General features: G+C 34.7%; 1 protein-coding gene across 1 annotated transcript in view; it reads right to left on the reverse strand.

Annotated features, from left to right (window-relative positions):
• The window catches only part of LOC126973891 (neuropeptide CCHamide-1 receptor-like), a 444,867-nt gene that overhangs the window by 96,446 nt on the left and 323,837 nt on the right, over positions 1 to 24,584 (reverse strand). The gene's annotated exons all lie outside the window — the stretch shown is intronic.

A 24,584-nucleotide genomic window follows, 5' to 3' on the forward strand; every position in this document is an offset into this window, starting at 1 on the left:
CGAGTCTTTATTTGCGTTCACTTTTTCTGAACTTGCACTTCGCCCGCGCCGGTCTGCCGCTGTTCCTCTTGTGGGCGGCGGTACATTCAACGCGTCACACCGCACCGAACACTAAGTCTCTTCTATCTTCTTCTTCTTGGAACACTTCCACTTTTCACTACTTCTTCTTTTCTTCTTCTTATTCTTTACACTTTCGAGTCAGAACTAGAACTGCCGTAGGCCATGCTTAGTACGGCTTATATACCCCCGGATCTGTTCTATTTTCAAAATGATTCTCCCATTCCATCTTTATATTTAAATTGAACTAAAAAATTCTTTTAACTGTTTTTATCCTGCTTAGACATTTTCCATCATCTTTTTTTCTGTTCGAATTGATACTGAACTTACTAGATTATAATTAATTTATATTAACAGACTATAATTGCAGTGCTTCGGCAATGTTCGCGGATGCGAGGGTGGACGGCTTCCATGCCATCCAACGCAAAAGAACCGCGTCATTGCTGAGGAGGTTGCGGGGTAGCCCTAACATCATTCTGCAAACCATTGCTAGTCATTATGATGCGCCAATTATAAAGGCATTTATGCGGCTTCATGTGCCTGTTTAGTTATAATTATACTAATATAATTTAGGACATTTTACTAACAATTATTATGAATATCTTTTTTTTTTTCACCGAATTTAAATTAATAATATTATTAAGTATTTTCTTATTAATTGTGATTATGACATATCTTAAATTTTAAACTGTAATTTTATCTGTAATTTAATTAATATCAAATTAAACTCAACAGTATTTTGTAATTTAATTTAAGTTAAGATTGTTTGTATATCTATGGGTAATGCCTGAAAATAAAATGATTTATTATTATTATTACAATTATCAAAGTCTTGAAGTATGACAAATCTCGTCACATACGTTGCTGCACGATATGACGTTTGACAACTCTCGTCATATAAGTCGAAGCGTTGCTACGCGACATTATGTTTCGTTTTTTATATATATCAAAAGGTGTAAGTATTTTTGTTGCTACCTTTTTCTAACATTAAACATTTTGTATTTTATAGCATATAATAATATTTGTAAATCCTATATAGATAACTAATTCATTACGGCAAATGATTGTAATCATTGTTTTCATTGTTCTTTGTATTATGCTGCCGCATTGTAAATTTTATATAAAAATATGATCTATTGCTAACTTTTTTGTATATAAAACAATTCATGTAATAATACCCATCACAAGTTTAATCGATTGTATCGGCAAATTATGTTAACTTGATATGTTCATTTTTCGGTTTATGAAATCGGTCTAATATAAGTATTTTAGTTGCTAGCTTTTTCGAGCACTACACAATTTGTAATTTCTGTTACAAAATGTGACCTCTAGGTCTGTTTGTTTTCATATTTTTAGTGTCATATTTATTTAAGACTTTATGTTTTACCAAATAAAAGAAAAAAAAATTATTCCATTCATTAATTTTCTCGACTTCGAGCTACTACTCTTACTGGCATTGGATTAGGTTCTGAAACGCCACAATTTTTGTTATACCTCTTTTTTTCTTTTTCTTCATTAGATTCATAGTTATAATTTTTTGCGCTAGAAGAAACAATAAACTTATACCGGGGGCTCCTTTGATGCCGGCTAGTTTATGGGTACCATAACGGCGCCTATTTCTGCCGTGAAGCAGACATGTGTAAGCAATATTGTGTTTCGGTCAGAAGGGCGTCGTAGGTAGTGTAATTTCTGGGCAAATGAGAATTAACATCGTATGTCTCAAGGTGACGAGCACAATTGTAGTGCCGCTCAGAATTTTTGGGTTTTTTAAGAATCCTGAGCGGCATTGCATTTTAATGGGCAAGTCGTATCAATTACCATCAGCAGAACGTCCTGCTCGTCTCGTTCCTTATTTCCATAAAAAAAAACAATGAGGCGACGTCTCTACGCAACGCCAAGTGATCCAGCCGGTATCAATTGGTTCTAGCTGATACTGGGGTGCGCCAGACCAGATATAACAGGATTATTTCACATGTGGTTGGATCTGCGCTTTCTAGAATGCTAGATTATGGGCCTGCTTGAAGTATTGCCATGCTCTATTTATGACGCCCAGCTTCTTTGAAGCCAGTTTGGTTTTGCTTTTCAGATGGAAACATACTGGCACGGTTGTATTTCCTCTTCAGAACTTTGTAGTTCCTCAATATTTCTCTGAGAGGGCGACAGTAGATATCCTCCCTAACGACCATACATATCCCGGCATAAGGCAAAACATTAAGCTCAATTTTGTACCCAGGCTACGTTAAATATGCATGTGTCGCTCGGTCGAGATATGTGCACCTAAGTAAGAAAAACAAGGCCAGCTGACCGTCTTAAGGTGGTGGTGGACGGTGTTAATATAGGAGTTGATTTCTCTAATTTTTCAAAAGACCACATTAAGCGTGGAGCGTGGTGACATGGTATTGTTGCCTCGTTTGTCCTCAGAAATGCGCGGTTCTATTCTCAGATCTACCAAATATATCGTTTGTACAACAATAATCATCATATTCGATTGTCATCTTGCAACTCTATTGCGTATCTGTGGATGGAATGGAATAATATTTAAAATCGCGGTACAAAAAAAGTTGTGGATCGTAGAAGGGCGAAAATTTGAAGTTGTATATATATTTTTCATTGCTTAATCATAATAAATTATATCTTTTTTTGTCAAAGATTTAAAAAATAAACTTGGCGTGGGTCACCCTTATCATTTAGGGTATGAAAAATAGATGTTGGCTGATTCTCAGACCTAACCGATATGCACACAAAATTTCGTACATATCGGTTTACCCGTTTCGGAGGAGTTTAATAAGAAACACCGCGACACGACAATTTAATATCATATAAGATTTAGTAATTACAAAATCATGAATCTAGTATAATTTAAATGAGAAAGGAGTGATATCAACAAAATCAACCTTCATAAGCCAAGGGCGTCCTGATTAGGGATTCTGAAATTCATCCCGGGAGCTCCGCAAATAGGTAGAGGCATAGAATACTAACTACACAATTTAGCATTTTGATACACCTATCCGTATTAACTACCATAGAGTAGGGATAGATACTTATGTATTAACAGATAGACAGCTCACATACTACGAATGAAACTACCGTAAGGAACATTACAACATCGACAGTGGGGAGCAGCAGGAACTAACACAAATAATTATTACTTAGTTCCTACATGCGTTTCGATAGAGTAGAGATGGATACTTACTACTATATACTGACTTGTGTAATAGTAGTAGTCAGTGCTACTACATATATAAATCTGTAGCCTCGGCCTGTCATTGATGTAGGTGACTTTGTGAAGTGGGCGTGAATGGGCAATTATTTCGAAACTATGAGGAATATTAAAAAGTACATTAGGAAGTGCATTAGGAATATTGGCTCCATTTTGATAAAAACTAAAATTGTATCAAAAGATTGAAGACAAAAGATATAGAAATCGGTATTTGAGCTAAAACATTTTTGTTTGTCATCCTATTTAAATAAGACGCATACCACATTAACAGTGGGAGGCTCCTTAGTCCTTTCACAGGGTGCCGGCTAGATTATGTGTACCACAACGGCGTCTATTTCTGTCGTGAAGCAGTAAGGTATCAGTATTATTATGTTTCGGTCTAAAGGGCGCCGTAGCTAGTGAAATTACTGGGCGAATGAGACTTAAGATCCTATGTCTCAAGGTGACGAGCGTAATTGTAGTGCCGCTCAGAATCTTGAGCTGAGCTTTTTGGATTTTTCAAGAACCAATTACCTTCAGCTGAACGTCCTGCTCGTCTTGTCCTTGTCATAAAAAAACGTTTAAGACAAGAAATAGTCAAACATTGTTGTTGTAATAAATTAAATATTTTTAAAGTGTCAAAGATTTTTACTGAACATAATAAACATACATATTCAAAAATAGATAAACTGTAAATAGCTGCATTAGTATGAACTGTGCCGTATGGCGTAATCTGCAGGGCATATCAATTACCATCAGCTGAACGTCCAGCTCGTCTCGTCCCTTACTGTCATAAAAAAATATATACTTATTTTGATTCAAAAACATTAATAAACTCTATTTATGTTCTTAGCCCACTGAAATTGAAAACTGTTGAAAGAGTTATATCAACTTCTAAGTTTATTCTGTTTTCAAGAAAATGAGCAACTAGAAATAAGTATTAAATAAAATAAATAACAAGAGTTTCATTTGTCCTAGAGCTTCTTACAACTATTTTATAACAGAAAACCAGGAAACCTTTTCCAGGTTAGGTAGGGATAATCTACACCTGAACTCAAAACTTTTAACAAGCAAACTATCGTCTCTTGAAGTATTTTCATACATACACAAAATAGAAAACCTAAAATATAATTTCTCGAATATTAAAATTGCCAGTTACGTCAAAATTGATACGTCTTAAATCCATTTTCTCAAAGACAATCTAATGCATCGTACAAAGTTAAATTACCTGAACATGACTCCAAACCACAGTTTGTTTTATGTTGGAAACTATTCATGAACTACGAGTAGTTGTTAAGATGTAGGTACTATTCTAATTAGTATATTATCTGTTACAGCCTCGTGTTAATTATACATATATTATTTATCGCAATTATATTGCGAAAACCAAACCTACTACATTAAATCAAACAACACGTATGAAACCAACAACTATCGAAACATATTCTTGGCTTATTCATCATTAAAAAAATATATATTTTACTGTTTTTGTAGACATTGTCATCTATTTATTTTTGCCCCGTATTAGGGGTCAAAAGGGACAGCGAGGAGGCAAAAAGGTCCAATATTACATTCTTAATTTTAACTTTATAGTTACATATTATAAAAAAAAATACCTAGTCTTTTTTGGAAAGATTCACACTCGTAGGACCTTTTTAGAAGTCCAAGACCTATGCAATAGCTATTTGTAACTAAAAATACAACGACAGGTTTACCCATCGCGTACGAGGTTATCCTATGCCTCGTGTAGAGGCGAAACACGTGTCGAATTTTTGAAGATTATGGATTATTTGGATACTTATGGATTTCCGCAAAGTAACGCCTACTTCAATAAATTTTCTATGACTTAGGCAATCTAATCTAGTAGAAAACAGTTATTAGATAAAATTAAATAAATATATAATACTAATAATACTAACCTGGTATATGCTGCAGGTTAAACTGGTTTGGCGTATGCAGGTAGTTAAATTGGTGATAAAAAGGCTTAAAAGGCATTTATTTTCTCAAAAGTGATTCCTTTAGAATTGTTTTTGATGTCGTTTCTAATATACTAGATACTACTACCGCTTTTGTAACAAATTGCGCTCTGAGAGGGAAGTAGCGGCGCAAGAAACTCTCCCAACATTATTTTTTTGCGCTCTTTTTAATATATTTTGATAAAATTGAAAGATATGATCGATAACACCAACATCTCATTTATCTTAAACTAAGATTTATTAAATTATTAAGTAATCTAAAGTAACTTAACCATATTCTCGTTTCATCTTGTTTAATTTTTTCATAGATATTGGGATTACAATAATTATAAAACCTAATTCAAATGAAATTTACACTTAATTATGTTTATTTAATTAGTATATTTATTTACACTTAATAAGTATATTTAATTAGTTTATTTGTTTACATTTAATTATTTTTATTTATTCAGTTTATTTATTTACACTTAATTATGTTATTTAATTAGTTTATTTATTGATGTGGGAATTAAACATAGTGAAACGTGGGTGGATAAATACACTTCTGCCTAACCCTTCAGGAATACAGGCTTGTAACTGTGTAATGTAATGTAATTTCTTATTTTGTTTATTTGTTACGCAATAACAGGAAGTAAGTTATTGTAATTGTATGTGAAATACATAAACACAAGGAACGTGTTCTTGTGTGGTTTCGTCTAGTGTGCATACCTACACCTTAATCATAATCCCAAATTCAATGGATATTTTATTTAATAATTTTTATACTTTAGTAATGTTCCGACAGTCGTGTTTGTTAAATCGTCACGTTGGGCTTTGGATTGCAGTGATTTCGTTTGATAATCATGGCAGATTATGGAAACAATGAATATTACGACATGATATTGTGTGTAATGAATTGTACCACCGTTGGTACCGGAATAGGAGGTTTTCTCATGCGCCTGTTTCCCAAGGTGGGTGCACAGGATCCACTCAACTGAGTCGTTTTGTAGTTCTGACTGAGATGGAAGACAGAGGAGTGACTCTTGATCATGTATGATGTACCTAGGCTGTTTTGAAGGTACTAGAGATGAAATAACTGGGTACCCACTTGTGGTGTATTCTGTGTATTTATTGTGAAACTCCAGGAGTGTTTAAGAGCTGCGCAAGATACAAATAAGAAGAATGGTACGCACCTACGCTTTGCTTATATTGTCCTTAAGTTTGTAGGTAGGTTATCTTATTTTGTTTACAAACAACGGCTTCGCCTAAAAATGGCGGTCTCTTTTAAAAGTTAGGGTTGTCTAAGAAAAGAAATTCTAAAATAATATTTTTATGTTCTAGGGGATTTTTTTTATTTATTTATTAAAACTTAAACATCTGCATACTATTGCTTATGACTTAAATAACGTAGCATTGTAGGGATACTTTCTGATTCACGCAGTACAATTAGTTCATTAATTTACACTTAATTATGTTTACATAATCAGTTTACTTATTCACACTTAATGGACTAGTGTGTAATATTATTATGAACGCGTGTGTTATAGTTCGGTTTATTGCCCTAAGGACGATGTGTTAAGGCTTATTTTACAAGCACTGTTGAAAAATTATTATTTTTTACTATATAACAATTATTTCTTTACATTGACAACGAGGCATAGATAATAAATAAAAGGGAAATTCCAGCTAAAGTCAGACTTCAGAAAATTTTTAAGTTACCCCCAAGTCGCATAAAGAAGTTTTACTTCAAAAAAGAAAATTTTTGACATTCATAACTTTTTTTTTTGTTGACCTACATGAATAAAGTGATTTTGATTTGATTTGATTTTTAGCTTCACGACAGAAAAAGGCGACGTTGTGGTGTCCACGTAGTGGCATCTTATGCAAAGAAGCCTCCCATATGTAAATAATAAATATAAAAAAAAAATATATATTGACACACTTTTACACAAATTATCTTGCCTCAAACTAGGCAAAGCCTGTACCATGGGTGCACGACAACGATACATTTAATATAATAACAAATTTAAATATACTTAAATTCATAAACATCCACGGAATCGGAAACAAACATTCATATTCATCATATAAATGTTTGCACCTACCGGGATTCGAATCCGGGATCTCTATCTCAGTAGGCAGGGTCACTAACCACTAGGCTATATGGGTCGTCGTAAATAAAACTAGTGGAAATTAATTTTTGTAAACGAGCTGAGATGTTCAATTACCAAATGGTTTGTCATAAAATTTCACGCAAAAATAAACAATTTTAACAGCTAGAAGCATCACACCACTATCCAACATATAACACAGACAAATTTCACTCACGACTTCAATTTTGTGTGGCTCGGCTTACGTGATCGCCTGACGTAGCACGTGATCGAGTCTCGGAAAACAAGATCGTACGCTCTTGGACTATTTTAACCATTGATAATTTATACGAGTCTCTTACTGTCTACGCCACGAGACATGCTACGTTTTATACTCGCGATTTGTATGACACTTTGTGTTAGTGTGAAAACACAAAATAGGAGTTAGTTCTAAACTCAAATTTTTTCAAAATTTTCACAGCTATCATAGTCTTCAAGATTTTAACAGTTATGTGGTTTTTGATAAGAGCTACTCTATCTATATATTCTACACTCTTTACAATAAAACCGTAGAATATCCGAATTGTTTATAAAGTATTTTCGCAATTTTATAATTCCATGAATTTCTTGCTTCATATATAATAAGTATCTATTAAATAATAACAAACGCATTCAGTAACCGTTAACCGGAAACCACTACCTGGAATAAAAATGAAATATAATAATATAAATTTTGACTTTATTTTATTAAAATGTTTCTCTCTTTCGCATATCACCAAAGAGGACGAAAAGCTTGGTGCTTATTCTCGATATACAGAGCAAACCTTTAATTAATCCCTACAGTTAAAAACAGTGGCTCGATCATAATGGTCGCTGTCCCAATTCGCGGATGAAAGTACAGAAAATGTTCTTATCACTGTTGAAAAAATAATTACAATTGTAAATACAACATGATAAAGCATACGTTATTGCTCTAAAGAAGCTTCACAAAAAGTCAGAAAGTACAACATATTCATTCTGCGTCAATCATGGTTTGGTGGAGGCTGTCACATCAAGAAGTAAAAAAGATTCATTTTTGTGAAGATGAAGTGAAGACTTAAGCCAAGAAACAGTTTCAGATCGTGTTGTAAAACTACATAGCATTACGCTTTAAAAAACAATTGCGTGCGTACAAAGTACACATGTCAGAAGTGAAACCTGCAATGTGCATGAACCTCTAAACTGCATATGAAGTCCTGGTACATGTTATTAGAATGAGGCTTGATTTCAACCGCTATGAAAGACTTTACTATAACAGCTACTATATTTATGATCTCTCTCTCTCTAGGTGTCTATATAGTAATACATCATGCGCGTAACGTCAGAATATATTAACACGTGTCATACATATGACAATCTCTCAAGAAGAGATTTTCTGGTACCAAATGTAAAAATGATCGCCTGGTACCAAAACACTGACTAATTCATCCTATCTCATTTTCTCCCACGTTAAATCTTATGAATCTGTATGTCTGTCTCTTTTTATTGTCGTGCTTTTTCATTTCATTGATTGTAAAATTACAACAATGCTAAAAAAGTTTTCATTTCAAAATTTACTTTGGACCTTCCAGCAAGACTGTACCAGCTCTGCACAAGGCACGAACTACCCAAGCTTGGCTAGAAGTCGACTTACAGACTTTATAAGAGCTAAAGACTGCACCTCATCTAGCTCACATCGGAACTCTCAATCTATACAATATAATTTCGTAGATAAGCTGGACAGTTTAAATTGTCAATGCAGCAAGTGCCATGTTAGAATTCCAAACACGAATATAACAAAGACTTAAAATTATGTGAAGTAAATGAACATGAATAGCATTTGTTATCATTTCACAAAAATGTGTAAAACAATTAAATAATTTGCGTTCACAATCCGATCCTACTCTATAAAAGTGTAGCAATATTATTAAATTAAATCTGTGTTTAGATTGTTACAGTAAATACATGGATCACAAAACATTTGACCTATCACCTAACCATTACGCAAGCTTCTTTGGGTAAACTCTAAATATTCATTCGTTTCCAATTTAATTATTTGTTGGGACCATTCGAAGGGCACACAAAATAAATATAAATAATTAACGTGTTTGCCTGGATCCTCAAAGGTAATTTATTTAAGAACGTTGTCTAACGTTTTCTCCAAGGCCTAATAGGGTTACCACACAATTTGTTATTCCCAAAAATATTCATTTCACAAAGTAAGCTAAGTCCTTGTTTTGATTCGCAATAAGATAGTGGACTCCAAAAATAACAATAATCGTAACTAGAATTAGATTAATTAATTAGATTGTATCAAATACGCAATTATTTTTATACTTTTTAGTGCATATTTTTATATCTATTGTTTTGGGATAGTGTTTTTGAAGTCGATGGAATTTTTTGTTAATTTTTATTTTTCTTTTTCGACTTCTAGTGAATCTGAAGTACACTGACTAATAATTTATCTAAATATGTGTAGATCTACTAAATTTCGCAATGCAGCTATGAACGTTAGCGCAATGCAATTTGATTATAATAATAATAATAATAATAAAGCCATTTATTCCATATCTCTAAAAAAGTGTACATATACAATATTGTTAGTTTTTTTTTTGTTAGTATTATTTGCTTAATCTAGGTTTTTTAGTATAATTGTTATTTAGTTAAATTTTTAGATATGGATCCCAGATTGGGTAAAGGCCTCCTCCAACTTCATCCACAACTTTCTGTCAAGTGCTTTCTGCATCCAATCTTTTCCTGCTGATTGTGCTATGTCATCAGCCCACCGTTTTATTGGTCTTCCTACATTTCGTTTTCCTGATGTTGGCCCCTTCCAACGTGTAATTGCTCTAGTCCACCTCCTGTCGGTATACCGTGCAATATGTCCAGCCCATTTCCATTTAAGTGCCAGGGCATGTGTGAGTGCATCGGTGATCTTGGTTTTCTGTCTTATCCTGGCGCTTCTTACTTTGTTTATCTTCCTTATTTTTAATAAGCTTCTTTCCATTGGTCTTTGATTACTCGTAATCATCTGCTTGACTTTTTCTGTAAAGTAGTAATGGATACTAGTGTCCTACCATGCTTATTGTACAGCTGTCAAACGTGGACCTTTACAGAATTTGATTATAGACAGATAAAAATTCTGCCACAGATGGCACCCTTACTGTAAGTCGTTAAGGAATTCCATTGATCATTTTTAACTAAGACAATTACTTGATCATAACGACGCTACAAATGATGACGGTGACTCAAATATCCGGATATCATAAAAAAGATTCGGCCGAGTATCGTTAATTTGCTTCTAAGAATTGAAGAGTTCTGTTACTTTGTCCCATGACAAAGTAAATCCTATTATCAGAACCTAAACAAACTGGAACTAGACTACTTTTGAAGTATATTCTTTCCAATAAAAAAAGAATCATCGAAATCGGTTCGCGCGATATTCAGTTATTCGTTAATATGTCGCACACAGACATACAGCGAATTTAAGACTTTTATGGTTCTGGATGCCACTGTCAGATATGAACTTAATTGGGACTACACGGGAAACACCACCTTTCAAATGAAAAAATTTATAAAAACTAAAAAAAAGAATTAACAAAATCGGTTCACCGAATCGAACGTTCTGAGGTAACAAACATAAAAAAAGAATATTCCGACGAATTGAGAACCTCCTCCTTTCTTCAAGTCGGTCAAAAAGGGCTTCAACCCAGGACGTTTTCATGCAAAATAAGCGTACGTCACAGTAGACGTTGACGTTGCAGAAAATAGCTTGTGAATATCTACCAAGAAAATCAAATTAAATTAAAATAACTCTATTCATTTAGGTCAAGGAAAAAATGTCAACACAATTAGTGTGTGAAAATTTTTGGTAATGTGTAACAATACAAAGATAATAATGGTAATGATATAAAATTTTTAAAATTTTTATCAACACAGATCTTTGATATAGTGGTTATTTTTACTACTAGTAGACTTAAAAGTCAAAATATGGCCGCTTAATTGTATTAATTTTATCTTAGTAGTCTTCTTCTTCTTTGTGTGCCTCTCCGAAGCTACTAGACTCCGACTAGCGAAGGCCAACCTTCGCTTCGGTCAACTTTCGGCTTTGTAAATTCAACTTTTTGTTCTTCGCGAGTCGAAACAGTTCTGCCGCTCTCGTAATTTCTGTCTACTCTCGGATGTTGCTCAGCCAAGCCATTTTTCTGCGACCTACGCCTCGTCTTCCGACATCTTTTCCCATATCATGATAAGCTGTGGCAGTTCGTACGTCTCGTACCTAAGCACGTGCCGCAAATATTGGACTTTCTTCATTTTGATGGTTTGCATGAGTTCGAGTTTTTGATTGACGCGGTGCAGAACTACCACATTCATGACCTTGTGAGTCCAACTCATTAATTGGATGGCCTTCATCAGGGTGAGTAGAGTGGGTTCGCGATAAAGTCCCGTCTGTTACTGCAGACTTGTGCTCGTAGATCGTGGCTGGACAGTGAGGGAGGCGCGGGGTGCGCCGGTGGTGATGACAAGCACGGTATCACTGACACTATGTCACTATTGATGTCCACGGGTGCACAAAATGTACTCACAATGTCCACTATGTGATCATCGGCACTATGGTTCTTACTGCGAGATGCGTTTTGTAACACTGATTTCCAAGTAGGTGGCAGAAGCCCAACCCTTGCCTCTATTAAAATTAGGTCTACGGTCGATTTCTATGGCTTCCAGCAGCTTGCGAGATACAAATATAATGTGACGTGTCGCAGTTTAGGGCACGCTCTGCCACTGCCGAGGTGTTGCTGACTAACTTTTGTACACTGCGGATATGCTCGGTGAGTCTGGGTTTTATGTTGCGCCCCGTTTCACCATACATTTTGGTTTACGGGTTTGGATTTTGCCGCACTCGCATGGAATTTCGTAGACGCCAGGGCTCTCTACAGGGTTCCGATCCTTAGGAGATCGTAGAAGACTACCAATCTGCGTAAGGGGGTGGAAAATTGTCCTAATACTATATCTACGGCGTAACAGGTGTCCAATTTAATCCATTACCCCTCTCACATATGGTAGATAATAATGGCTCACGAAAGTTTTAATAATTTAATAGCTTCTATACGTTTCCTTCTATAGATCTTCTTTAATAGTCCACGCCTCACACCGCACATCCGTATAGAAGTATGGGCCAGATGTAACAGCGCAGTAAACGAGTGCGCAAGGAAATATCTTACTCTTTGTCCGCTGATATCCATTGACAAAATCCATTGATGGATCTTTTTCCATTTTTATGTCCACTTTGATCCATTAATCAAGACTGTTGTACATAGTGGATTTTTATGCACAAATGAGTGTCAAAAAATACATTATTAGGATATTAATACACCAAGTAATAAAAAAATATTTCTTTACTATAATGTATATACCTAATTAATATATACAAGTATTAACTATTTACATTAGAATATCAATTCATTCTAAACAGCATACCCATTACTTAAGAATGCTCTACAAAAAAACTGAAACTTTATAATAGTGAATGATAACTTCCAAAGATATTTATCTACCTAAAATTGAATAGAAGTAGTTAAATCTAAAAAATTTATTTTAAGATAAATATTAGATACATTACATAGTTTAACATTTCGGGCGTTGTATTTAATTAATGAAGTAGACAATTTAGTAAAGTAATAAATTTCAATGTCAGTAGCTCGTTTAGAGCTTTAAGTAATTATATTAATATTATGTACACGGGCGAATTAACAGTAAACTTCGCTGGAATTCAACCCCTCTCCCATCACCCCGCACGTCACCTCCCTTTTGTCTCGAACACAGTACCGACAGCATATTTGTTACAATATTTTTGTAAGTTTTCTACTAATAAGATTTGTCAATACCTACAAAACCTATCATATGTTTTTGTTTTGTTTCTTAAGGCTTAAAGTTGTTTTGAGCATCGCGTTTGTATCAAAATTAAAATAAGAAAGGTCATAGTGGAACTATATTAATGGAGGATTTTATTTAAATATTAGATAACAAGTATAGGTACTCTTTGACATATAGATCATGCTATAAAAATGGCTTAATCAGAAAAAGGTTTTAATAATTAAAAAAAATATGAAAATTTAAAAGATATAAAAGTTTAAAACACAAACGGTTGCGTGTATGGAATAACCCTCATAATTTAACAAATAATAAATTTTAACACGGGCAGTAAAGATAAGGACACAAAGTGACCCATATGTAGAACTTGAAAACTAACATTTTCTGTACGTAATGATACTACTAACTTGTGAGTTCTGAAAAAGTAAAAAACTCAGGAAAAAATAGTTTTAGAAATAATGTATTATTTATCATGTTTTTGCAATCCGTACATTGTGGACAGATAACAAAGACGGGCTGTAGGGATGAATCAATTTCGGAACTGATTTGTATAGAACTCTGATTCTAGCGCGCATAAATATAAACGATAAATGTGAGCATTATCGAAAAATAGCATATACGAGTACATTCAGAACGGAACGATGACCTTGCATCGATGAAAGGTCCATTTTGGATGAGCCAGTAAAAATATCAGCATAGCATAGCATACACATAGTACTCGAGTACCAACCATTTTATTGAAAAAATATAAATATACAAATAGAGGAATATATAAATAGAGGAATAATTCGGCGTTGTTACTAGAGTCTTGATTTTTTTCTTGGTTCAAATGCTGCTGCAGCCTCGCAAAAAGCTAAACTAGTTGGTGGAAAATCAAACAATACGGAAACCAATATTTTCTTAAAGAAAAACAGGTCATAACTATCATCAGAGTGATTTTTTCTACTTGCTCTTTATAAGCGGACCTTTTCCCCGATGCCAGGTTATCGATTCGTTATGGAACAACCTGTATAAGGGTTGTATTAAAACTCAAGGAACCATTTGTGAAAATTACATAAAATCTCTGCAAGAAAAGATAATTTAAGTAAAATCTTTTGTATTGTACCGGATTCTGTAAGAAATGGTTTCTCGCGTTTCCAGAATTTTTTTGTGGTGGATACTGACAAAGAAACTCATAAATCATTATCAAGCTTACAAAAATAAGGACTTACCGTTGTGGTAACAGAATACAAAAATTTAAAAATGATTTAAATATTTTATTAAAATAAAATTTGAAACACAAAAGTTTATGAACGATGCAGGACTCGAACCCACGACCTCCGGCGTTCCGTGCCGAATGAAGCCACAACCTGACAGTTGAATAAAGCATACAAGATTTTATGACGATGCGTCACTTGAACTATTAGCTGAGTTGGTTAGAGCACCGGCACGGAACACCAGAGTTCGTGGGTTCGAGTTCCGCATCGTTCATAAAATTTTGTTTTTCAAATTTTATTTGTGTATTAATCCTAGAAGTGAGGGTTATCACTTTAAGAACGTAACAAATTGATTTTATTATATTTACACACGTGAGTTGAATGTTCTATAAAATTTAATAAACATTGGGGAGTAAGTATATCCGAAAATTAGACAGATTCTAATATTTTGGAGAAGATTTGGACAGTATATAAGGCTGTTTACGAGTTTCTAAAGGGAAAATAAATTGGGCCGTGTTTCTACGCATTTCTAGAGAATATAGTTCTATTTTATTTAGGCTTTTTTGATAATTGTAAGTATAGAATACAGTATGGATTATTAAACTTTACATTGCATAAGATTATAGTATACATTATCTATAAAATAAATAAAAATATAAGTAATACAAGTGCATAGAAGTAACGTAAAAATAATTATTTAATTATAAACTTTAAATTGAAAAAGTGAAATTTTCAAACAAAATAAATATTTAAATAGATTTAGAAAAATTAAACTCTCTGTACTGACAACGTAAAATACCGGAGCGATATCGGTTTTTGAAGCCACCGTAAGATGTGGCAAGGAGCGACAAGTAAACGTATGGCAACGTCGCTTTAAATCTGTCCGATGAACGACCAGCGACTAGATGCGCGCGGGACGGCAACGTCGCTTTTTGATGTTCAAAGATTCAAGTTCATTGAATCATTGACTTTAGTGATCCAATTCTACAGTGCATTCATATTTGCTCAAAATTAAGCACTAATTAGGTTAGTAATTAGGTCAAAAGGTAGACTTAAAAGTCTGCATTTTGACCTAATTAGTGCACGGATTTCCTTTGCGATCAGTAGGCGATCTCTGTTATGTGTCGTTTTAAGCATTGTACATTAACTAGAAATTATTAAAATTCTTAAATGATTCTTGATTTATTTATTTATGTATTTATTTGCGCATGCAAGTACATTAATCTATGGACACATTAAGTTTTTTTTATAATTTTATACACTCCACTTATAGGCAACTCAACATGCATGATATGTATAATAGACATTCCTTTAAAGCTAAAGATAATTTTGAAAAATATAACAAAATAAAGCCACAATCATATTATAATAAGCAAGGAAGCAAAAGAAAAAAAAAACAATATACGACCAATCATCTTGCAGTACTTTTATAAATTAACTTCTTTTTTCTTAGTAAAGTTATATTAATTTATTATATTCACTCGCAAAAGGGAGAGGAAAACATTTCATTGTAAGTCTTTCTAAACAAACTCAAATTAAATCAAAACAAAATTACCCGTTTCGCCTACGTTCTATCGTAAAATTTAATTGGCTCCAGAAATAAATTTTTTTAGACTATATTTTACATGATATTTTTTTAATTACTATTAATTTTTATTACAACTGTCATAATACTGTTATATTTGTTATGTGGCTCATCACACTAAATGTATGGATGTGTTTGATATAAAAATTTTGGATACTTCTCATTTGATTTTTAAAAAGTTAATGATGTCATTTTTTTTATATCTGTAATAGCTAATAGGCTGGTTACACTTATTATTTATTATAACGATTACATCCTGTATGTAAATAGAATATACGTACTACGCAGATTATTTTGTTACAATATCGAAAATTCGCTTTATTTAATATGAAATATTAAACTTAAATTGTTCTTAAACGAAAACAACAATATTCAAATAGTTTCAAAAGCTTGTAGTAAGCTTGCAAGAAATTATATGTCGTTATCCATTGAATCCGCGCAACTAGAGCGGCTTGTTTCTTTAGATTCCTATATTATATTCTTCTATGTTGCGAAATTTACGAGTAATTAAAGTTTTTTTGGGAAAAAATATATGACAACAAAGCAAGTACATAAAGATTAAACGTAAATAAAAATTATCCGTTGTAACTACTACTAGAATATCACTCTACTAGAAGTATACTCGTATATGTAATTGTTTATGTGTCAGTGTAAGTATTAGTAAGTATCTCGCTCATCACAAATTCATATGTTTATTTATCCAAAGCTTTTATTTTTTTTTGGTGAAAATAAGGGACGAGACGAGCCGGACGTTGGGTTGTTGGTTATTGAGACGCAATGCTCATTAAAATACAGTACGACTCAGGATTATTAAAAAACCCAAAAAGTCTGAGCGGCACTACAATTGCGCTTGTTAGAATGGCTACGAGAAATAGAGTATATAGGGTATGGAAATTACAGATAAAGCTAATATGAAAATCTAATAACCTTTATATTCAAGTAAACCACTTTATTCTTTGAAATATTTTTATATGCTCCAAATTCGTTCTCTGTACCCTCGAGAACCTCGGATTCGGTATCCATATTGTTGAAATCATAATTTTGCGCGGCGGCCATCTTGGATTACAAAAATGATCCCAGAATCGTTCTCTGCACGCTCGAGAACCTCGGATACGATACCCATATTGTTGAAATCATAATTTTGCGCGGCGGCCATCTTGGATTTCAAAAATGATCCCAAAATCGTTCCCTGCACGCTCATGAACCTCGGATTCGGTATCCATATTGTTGAAATCATAATTTTGCGCGGCGGCCATCTTGGATTTCAAAAATGATCCCAAAATCGTTCTCTGCACGCTCGAGAACCTCGGATACGATACCCATATTGTTGAAATCATAATTTTGCGCGGCGGCCATCTTGAATTTCAAAAATTATCCCAAAATCGTTCTCTGCACCCTCGATAACTTCGGATACGATACCCATATTGCTGAAATCATAATTTTGCGCGGCGGCCATCTTGGATTTCAAAACTGATCCCAAAATCGTTCTCTGCACCCTCGATAATCTCGGATACGATACCCATATTGTTGAAATCATAATTTTGCGCGGCGGCCATCTTGGATTTCAAAAATGATCACAAAATCGTTCTCTGCAACCTCGATAACCTCGGATACGATACCCATAATTTTTCGCGGCAGCCAATCTTGGATTAAAAAAAAAACTGCGTTTACTGCACACGACGTTATGCGACAGAATTGCCATCTTAAGTTCTAATATTTAACTACTAAACAAATACATCAACCAATTATCAAAAATACATAGGTATTAAAAAAACAAAATTCAAACTTGCTAAAGTATCAAATTCATTTGATTCCCGAAATTAACTTTAAGTACGTGTATGTGTTTCAGCAGTGTCAGTGTAGTGATGCGATTCGATACCTCTCTGTTTTGAGAACGCGTCCTTAAGATAATTACATAAAGGAAATAAAAAAAAAAACATGAAGCCGGCCTCCCGGTAACAAGATCAACCAGCCACCACAAGTAGCGCCCGTTCACGAGCATGACGCATGGATAAGCCATCGTCTCCCTCGACCATATTTTAGGGAAGGAAACACCCGCGAGCATGACGATGCCAGTCACGAAAAATCTACCAAATAACATAAGCATGTTCATCTACATAATATATTACGTAATACTTACTAAATGCCTGGCAGGTGGCAACCGGCCGTAAAACACACAGCCGCAGTGATCACATAACATCAGATGACGTATTTATGCTCGTTTGTCCCCCTCTTCATAAATACTTCCAAAAACAGAATTGCCCATTTATAAAATCCAAAGACGAAAACATTTACTGTCATTAAGGATTCAATCCCTAATAGCCAACATTTGTAAGAGCGAGAAAAATCGCAGCATTAAACTTTACGACCATCTCGCCGAAAGTAGAACAACTGATCAAATTAGAGATATCAACGTGGTTCTAAGTTATAAACTTAAAAAACACAAGGATTTTTTCTAAAGGGAGAGGGAGGATTAGAGAAATCATGTGACCGTTGGTGATCTTATAAAATGTCGTATAAACATTGGTCAGAATCAAACCGCTGTAGGTGGATATTGCATCACCAGTGCCTACATATCATTGAATATTCAATATAATATATTATCAATTTTCAGTAACAGCATCAGAACTAATTCTTCTGGACAATAAACAAAAATTTCTCGAAACACTAAATCAAAACTTGAAAGGGTGTCAAGAGCTGATCTCGACGTCGATTACAAATTAGTTATAAAAAAAAATTATTACCATTCTGTGGAGATTGCTTATTATACATAGCATACTAAAATAAACAACTAAAAGACGATCGACTTAATATCTTCTACTTTATAAAATCTATTTTCAACACTAGATCCTTTTAAAGTTAATCAGAATTATCTCAATGTTACACGGAAAATAACCAAGACGGCATTAGAAAATACTTGTAAAAATACTAGAAATAAAAAACTAGAACAGACTTTTCTCCATAAATCATATTTGTGCTAAAACAGGACATTCAAAATGTAATGAATAATAGAAAATAAGCTATGCATTTGTGGACTATATATAAAGCATTTGACTTCTTGACTTTTTTCTCTTATAGATTTAAATTAATTTTGTAAAGAGTATAAACTCTAAGCATGTCAGGATAATACAGAAGTTGGAAGTTTTATATTGCGAAGATCTCATATCTGTTTAATATGCGTTCACAGGCTATTCGTATATAACAAGAAAATTTATGATGAATAGGTGATCTGGTTCTAGGATCCCCAGCTCATTGAAGAATTTATAATGGACTGTAGTATGCGGGATGAGATAAGGCGTGAACAAAAGGATTGATAAAGGGAACAAGTACACTAACCTGGAATATCACCTGTGATGATCACCTGTGATATTCCAGGTTGCTGATGGGATGCTTGTGCGCAGATGAAGCTTCAATCGTCTCATATCCGAGAACTGTACACACCTCGAATTTCTCGCATAGAAAATATGTCCATAGAGAAAAAATATTGGAAGTAAAAATTTTTAACAAAAAAACAACCCACTTCAAAAGCACTAGACCAAAACCATAGATACAATATGCACTAAAAAGTATGAAAATAATTGCGTATTTTATACATTCTTATTAATTAATCTAATTCTAGTTACGATTAATGTTATTTTTGGAATCGGTGTCCTCCCGCCGCGGCACGCTCTCGCCTCTCGCCTCTCGTCTCCTCACGACTCAAGCACCTACCTTGGCTGACACCGACTCCAACTCCGACTAGAATTAGATTAATTAATTCGATTGTATTTATACAATTTTCATACTTTTTAGTGCATAATATTATCCCCCTTGTTCATAATAGTCTGCTAACTTAAAGCATTGCTAATTCTCACTCTGTCTTCTTCTATTGACCTAAGTCAGAATGAGAAAAAACACTCCTTAGCGGCTGTTTTAAGTAAGCGAACTATTATGAATAAGGGGGTATATCTATTGTTTTGGAATAGTGTTTTTGAAGTCGGTTGTTTTTTTATTTCTTGATTTTTAGTGAATTTGAAGTACCTACACTAACTAACAATTTGTCTAAATATGTGTAGATATACTAAATTTTTCAATACAGCAATGGACGTAAGCGCTTTGCAATTTGTAAGTCGTTAAGGAGTTCCATTGATCATCATATTCGCCTACGACAATAACTTGACCATAACTACGTTATGGTAGATGACTTAAATATCTTACTAGCATAAAAAAGATTCAGTATCGTCAATTTGCTCCTAAGAATTGAAGTGTTCCGTTACTTTGTCATAGATCTCATAATCAGAACCTAACCAAACTGTCACCAAACTACCTTCGAAGTATAATATTTTTTCCAATAAAAAAGAACCATTGAAATCGGTTTGCGCGATATTAAGTTATTCGTAAATTTGACTTCCACATACGTATAGAAAATTTAGGACTTTTATGGTTTTCTCATGGATGCCATTGTCAGATCTGGACCAAATTACAATGGGACCAAATGGAAAGCACCAGCTTTCAAATAAAATTAAATAAGAATTATCAAAATCGGTTCAACCAGTCGAAAGTTTTGATGTAACAAACATAAAAAACCTCCTTTTTTGAAGCCGGTTAAAAATAATCAAGTGTTCCAAATCGAAACTGCACTCCATCAAGTAATCCCCATTAAAATCTGTACATTAGTTTAGGAGTTCACTGGAAATAAACATTAGGACACTAGATTTATATATGTATATAAAGATATAATCTGATTGATTTGAGCGTCAGAAAGACAGACGTTTAGGAACAAGGACAGTGATAAAACACGGCACCATTGTTACTTTTTACCAAATCAATGACATGTATACATAGTGACTAATGTAGAAGTGATTGTTAATTTAAACACACATAATAAAACTGTGTCTTTTTTAGAGAGAATTTTATATTTTCGATAACATTATTAACACAGTAATGAGTTAGTTAGATAAATGTAATTATTAATTGGAATATCTTAAGGCAGTTGATGACGTTGGTAGCGCTTGTTAACACATCACACACACACCCAAGTGTATTGTTAATATTAGTAATATATTTCAAAATTTATATAATATTTTACAAACACTATTTTATGTTAACCTAGTAATTCTTTATTTGCAAGCACATTTAATGTTACATGGACTATGTCACTTCTAGTGAAAACTTCTTTGGAGCATATCTTTATTACTCCGTTAAATACTCAAAAGATAAAAGATATATTGGTGTGAGCAGTTATGTACAAAGTTGGAACAGCAACCAAAGTGTTTAAATCAAATAGCGCTTAATTTATCTGTTCTTCAATTTGTATCCATGTCTCGATTACGTACCTTTCGCTGTGTCTAAGTATTTGTTTCATATGGAACTTTATTATTTATTTTAAGTTTTTGTTATATTACTTTTACAAACATTTGTACGGCATAAGTTACGTCAATTTATATAAAAATGAATATTAAATTGTGGATTATGATTTTTATTCAAACAAAACAAATCTTATAACTATATTTACGATATTATGACAACATAAAATTAAAATAATCATTACAGGGAAGCGTACCAAGAATGCTGGCCACGTTGGATAGCTAGGCTGATCCGTTGATCGAAATAGATGGTTTCCAGTAGCCTTTTGAGGCGCAAAGATAGTTTTTTAAACATTCTCCGCGCCTCTGGCACCCACGGACCAAGTGTCTCGTCACCAAACGGCATAAAGATGTATGACTTACTGAGATCAACATATTTGCGACGCTTTATGTATTCGGCAGTCAAAACAACAGCCCCAGCACCAACTGACATAACTTGGACATGAGAAGGAGCCAGAGTGTCGACGCAATTGTGGATTAATTACCATTATTTTCAAATACAACATCAACATACTTGTTGGATATTATATTTGCTTTAATACCAGTTATGCAAGCGAAAGTCAATGCTACATTATCAGCTTTCATAGGGATGTGTAGATAGTTTCCAACTCTTAGTTTAGACCATATCAACATCATGGAGAGTTAGATATTTTGGTAGATCGATAGTGTAACACTTCCTTGAATGGTATGCCGCGTTGAATTAATCTCGACTCTCGATTTGGACATGTCCTGTATTATGTTCTACAGAGGTTTTGCTGGTCTATCATTGGCATCTACTCCTACGACATATGAGTCTACTTCGCACCATTTTGTTTTATGTCGTTGTTAGGTCTTTGAATAAACCAGGGGCTCGTGTCATACTGCCTTTCTGGGGGTTATTTTGATTAATAATTAAATGATGTGAAAGCGGGGCGTATTCTCTTTATGCCTATAAAAACATGACATTACCACTAAGCGACTTTCTTGTTATTGCGGTGGTCAGTAGTGCTCAAAATTGTATCATACACCAAACCCCGGGGGATAAAGTAGTCGTAACACAACACTTAAGTCAGTAATTAGTAATAACATTGAGGCGGTTCTGCCAATGCCAATCTAATCGTGCGCGTTCGCTTCGGCAGGAGTTTCAATCGAATTCTTCACCCCAAGATTAGGCATTTTAAGAAAATGGCGCGAACAGTCATAGTACTTGTTTCCATGTATTGTGGTGACTGTATTATGTTTCAAGGTGGAACGAGCGTCACCTGGTTTTAAGTGATCACCGCCGCCCATATTCTCTTGCAACACCAGAGGAATCACAGGAGGAAAGCTGGCCTTTAAGGAAGGTGTACGCATAGGAAGTTCATTCCACAGACCATAGTTTTGTAGTACGTGGAAGACAGCTCCTTGAAAACCGCACTGTGGAGGACCACCACACATCCAGATGGTAGGGATGATATCCTAACTGGTGGCGTGTCGTGCGAAGGTGGGATTCGGCGGCAGGAATCAGGTAAAGAGTAATGAAACGGTAAATGTTTTTTTAGTGGTAAACGTGCAAACTTTAGTCTTCTGGGGGTTAAATTGGACAAGGGTCAATTTACCCCATTCCTCGATCTTCTCAAGAAGGGACTCGATAGAAGACACTAGTTTCTCCCGGCACTGGTCGACGATTTCCTTAGACAGACCTGCATCGCTAGTGTATACGGCATCGCCCGTGCTGTCGTCTGCATAGCAATGTATGTTGGAGGTGTTCAACACATCATTAATATGCAGAAGAAACAGTGTGGGAGATAGCACACAGCCTTGGGGCACTCCAGTGTTCACGGGCTTAGGATTCGAGCAATAACCATCGATAACGACCTGTATGCTGCGCCCAGTGAGGAAGCTGGAGGTCCACTTGCATAAGCTCTCGGGAAGCCCAAATGACGGAAGTTTTGCGAGAAGCGCCTTGTGCCATACACGACCAAAGGCCTTCGCTATAATTGTAATTCATCATCCCACCAGGTGACTCCATTTGATTTCTGTGTTAAATTGTTTCACGGCCATTTCTGGACTGATTAAAAAAATTTTGAACTCATAGAAAGCCTTCAAAAATTTCTAGGTTATTGTCGAGACATAATTATGAATTTCGACTTTATTCAATTATTATACAAACATGATTAACAAATTACAGAAGCTACGTCCTGATTGAACGCTTACTGCCTATTCGGTTTTTGGTATTTTTTTTTATGGTATAGGAGGACAAACGAGCGTACGGGTCACCTGGTGTTAAGTGAAGGTGTACGCGCTTTTCTTGAAGGTACCCACGTCGTATCGTCCCGGAAACACCGCACAAGGAAGGTCATTCCACAGCTTCGTAGTACGAGGAAGAAAGCTCCTTGAAAACCGCACTGTGGTCCTCCACAATATCCTGTTGGTGGGGATGATATCGTAACTTGTGGCGTGTCGTGCGAAGGTGAAATTTTTTGGTAAAAATGAAACCTCTCATCAAATCTTTGGTTTTGGGGAAAATACAGAAATCACAGGGTGCTAGGTCGGGGCTATGTGCAGTATGGGTGACGAGTTGTACTTTTTCGGAAGCTAAAAATGACTTAGTTTTGGTGGCCGCGTGTGAACAAGCGTTGTCATGATGTAGGAGAAAGCGGCTTTTTGGCCGTCTTTCGCGAACTCTTTTTAACACCCTGGGTAAACAAATATTAGAATATCACTCGGCATTAACACTCTTTTGATTTTCAAGTGGAACTGTGCAGATGGTACCCGAGCTGAGAAAAAAATGCGATCATTTTTTTACCAAAGTTTCTCGCCTGCCTCACTTTTGTTGGCCTATTCTCATTTTCAAACACCCACTCACAAGATTCCTATTTTTTTCTGGTTCAATACAATAAATCCAAGCTCATCTCCTGTGACAATGTCATAAAAAGCACTAGAATGTCCGTGGTCTTACTTCATTAGCATCTGTGAGGACTATTCCACGCGATCCCGCTTCTGCTTCGCTGTCAGTCCATGAGGGATCCAACGACAGCAAAGTTTCCGAACTTACAATTCTTCGTGTTAAATTTTCTGAAGTTAGCTCCTACCAATCCCCAATAGTCCTCGAATTGTCTCATAGGTAATCCGCGGGTTTTTCTTAATTAGCCGCTTATCAGTAGCCACGTTATTTTCGTTGACGGTAGTTGAAGGCCACCCTTCACGAAATTCGTCATAGAAAGAAACATGACCTCCTTCAAATTTAGCAAACCATCGCCTCACGGTGCTCAAGCAAGGTGCTTTTCTCCCAAAAGCATTTTCAAGA

This window comes from Leptidea sinapis, chromosome 30 (assembly GCF_905404315.1).
Source record: "Leptidea sinapis chromosome 30, ilLepSina1.1, whole genome shotgun sequence".
Lineage (NCBI taxonomy): Eukaryota > Metazoa > Arthropoda > Insecta > Lepidoptera > Pieridae > Leptidea > Leptidea sinapis.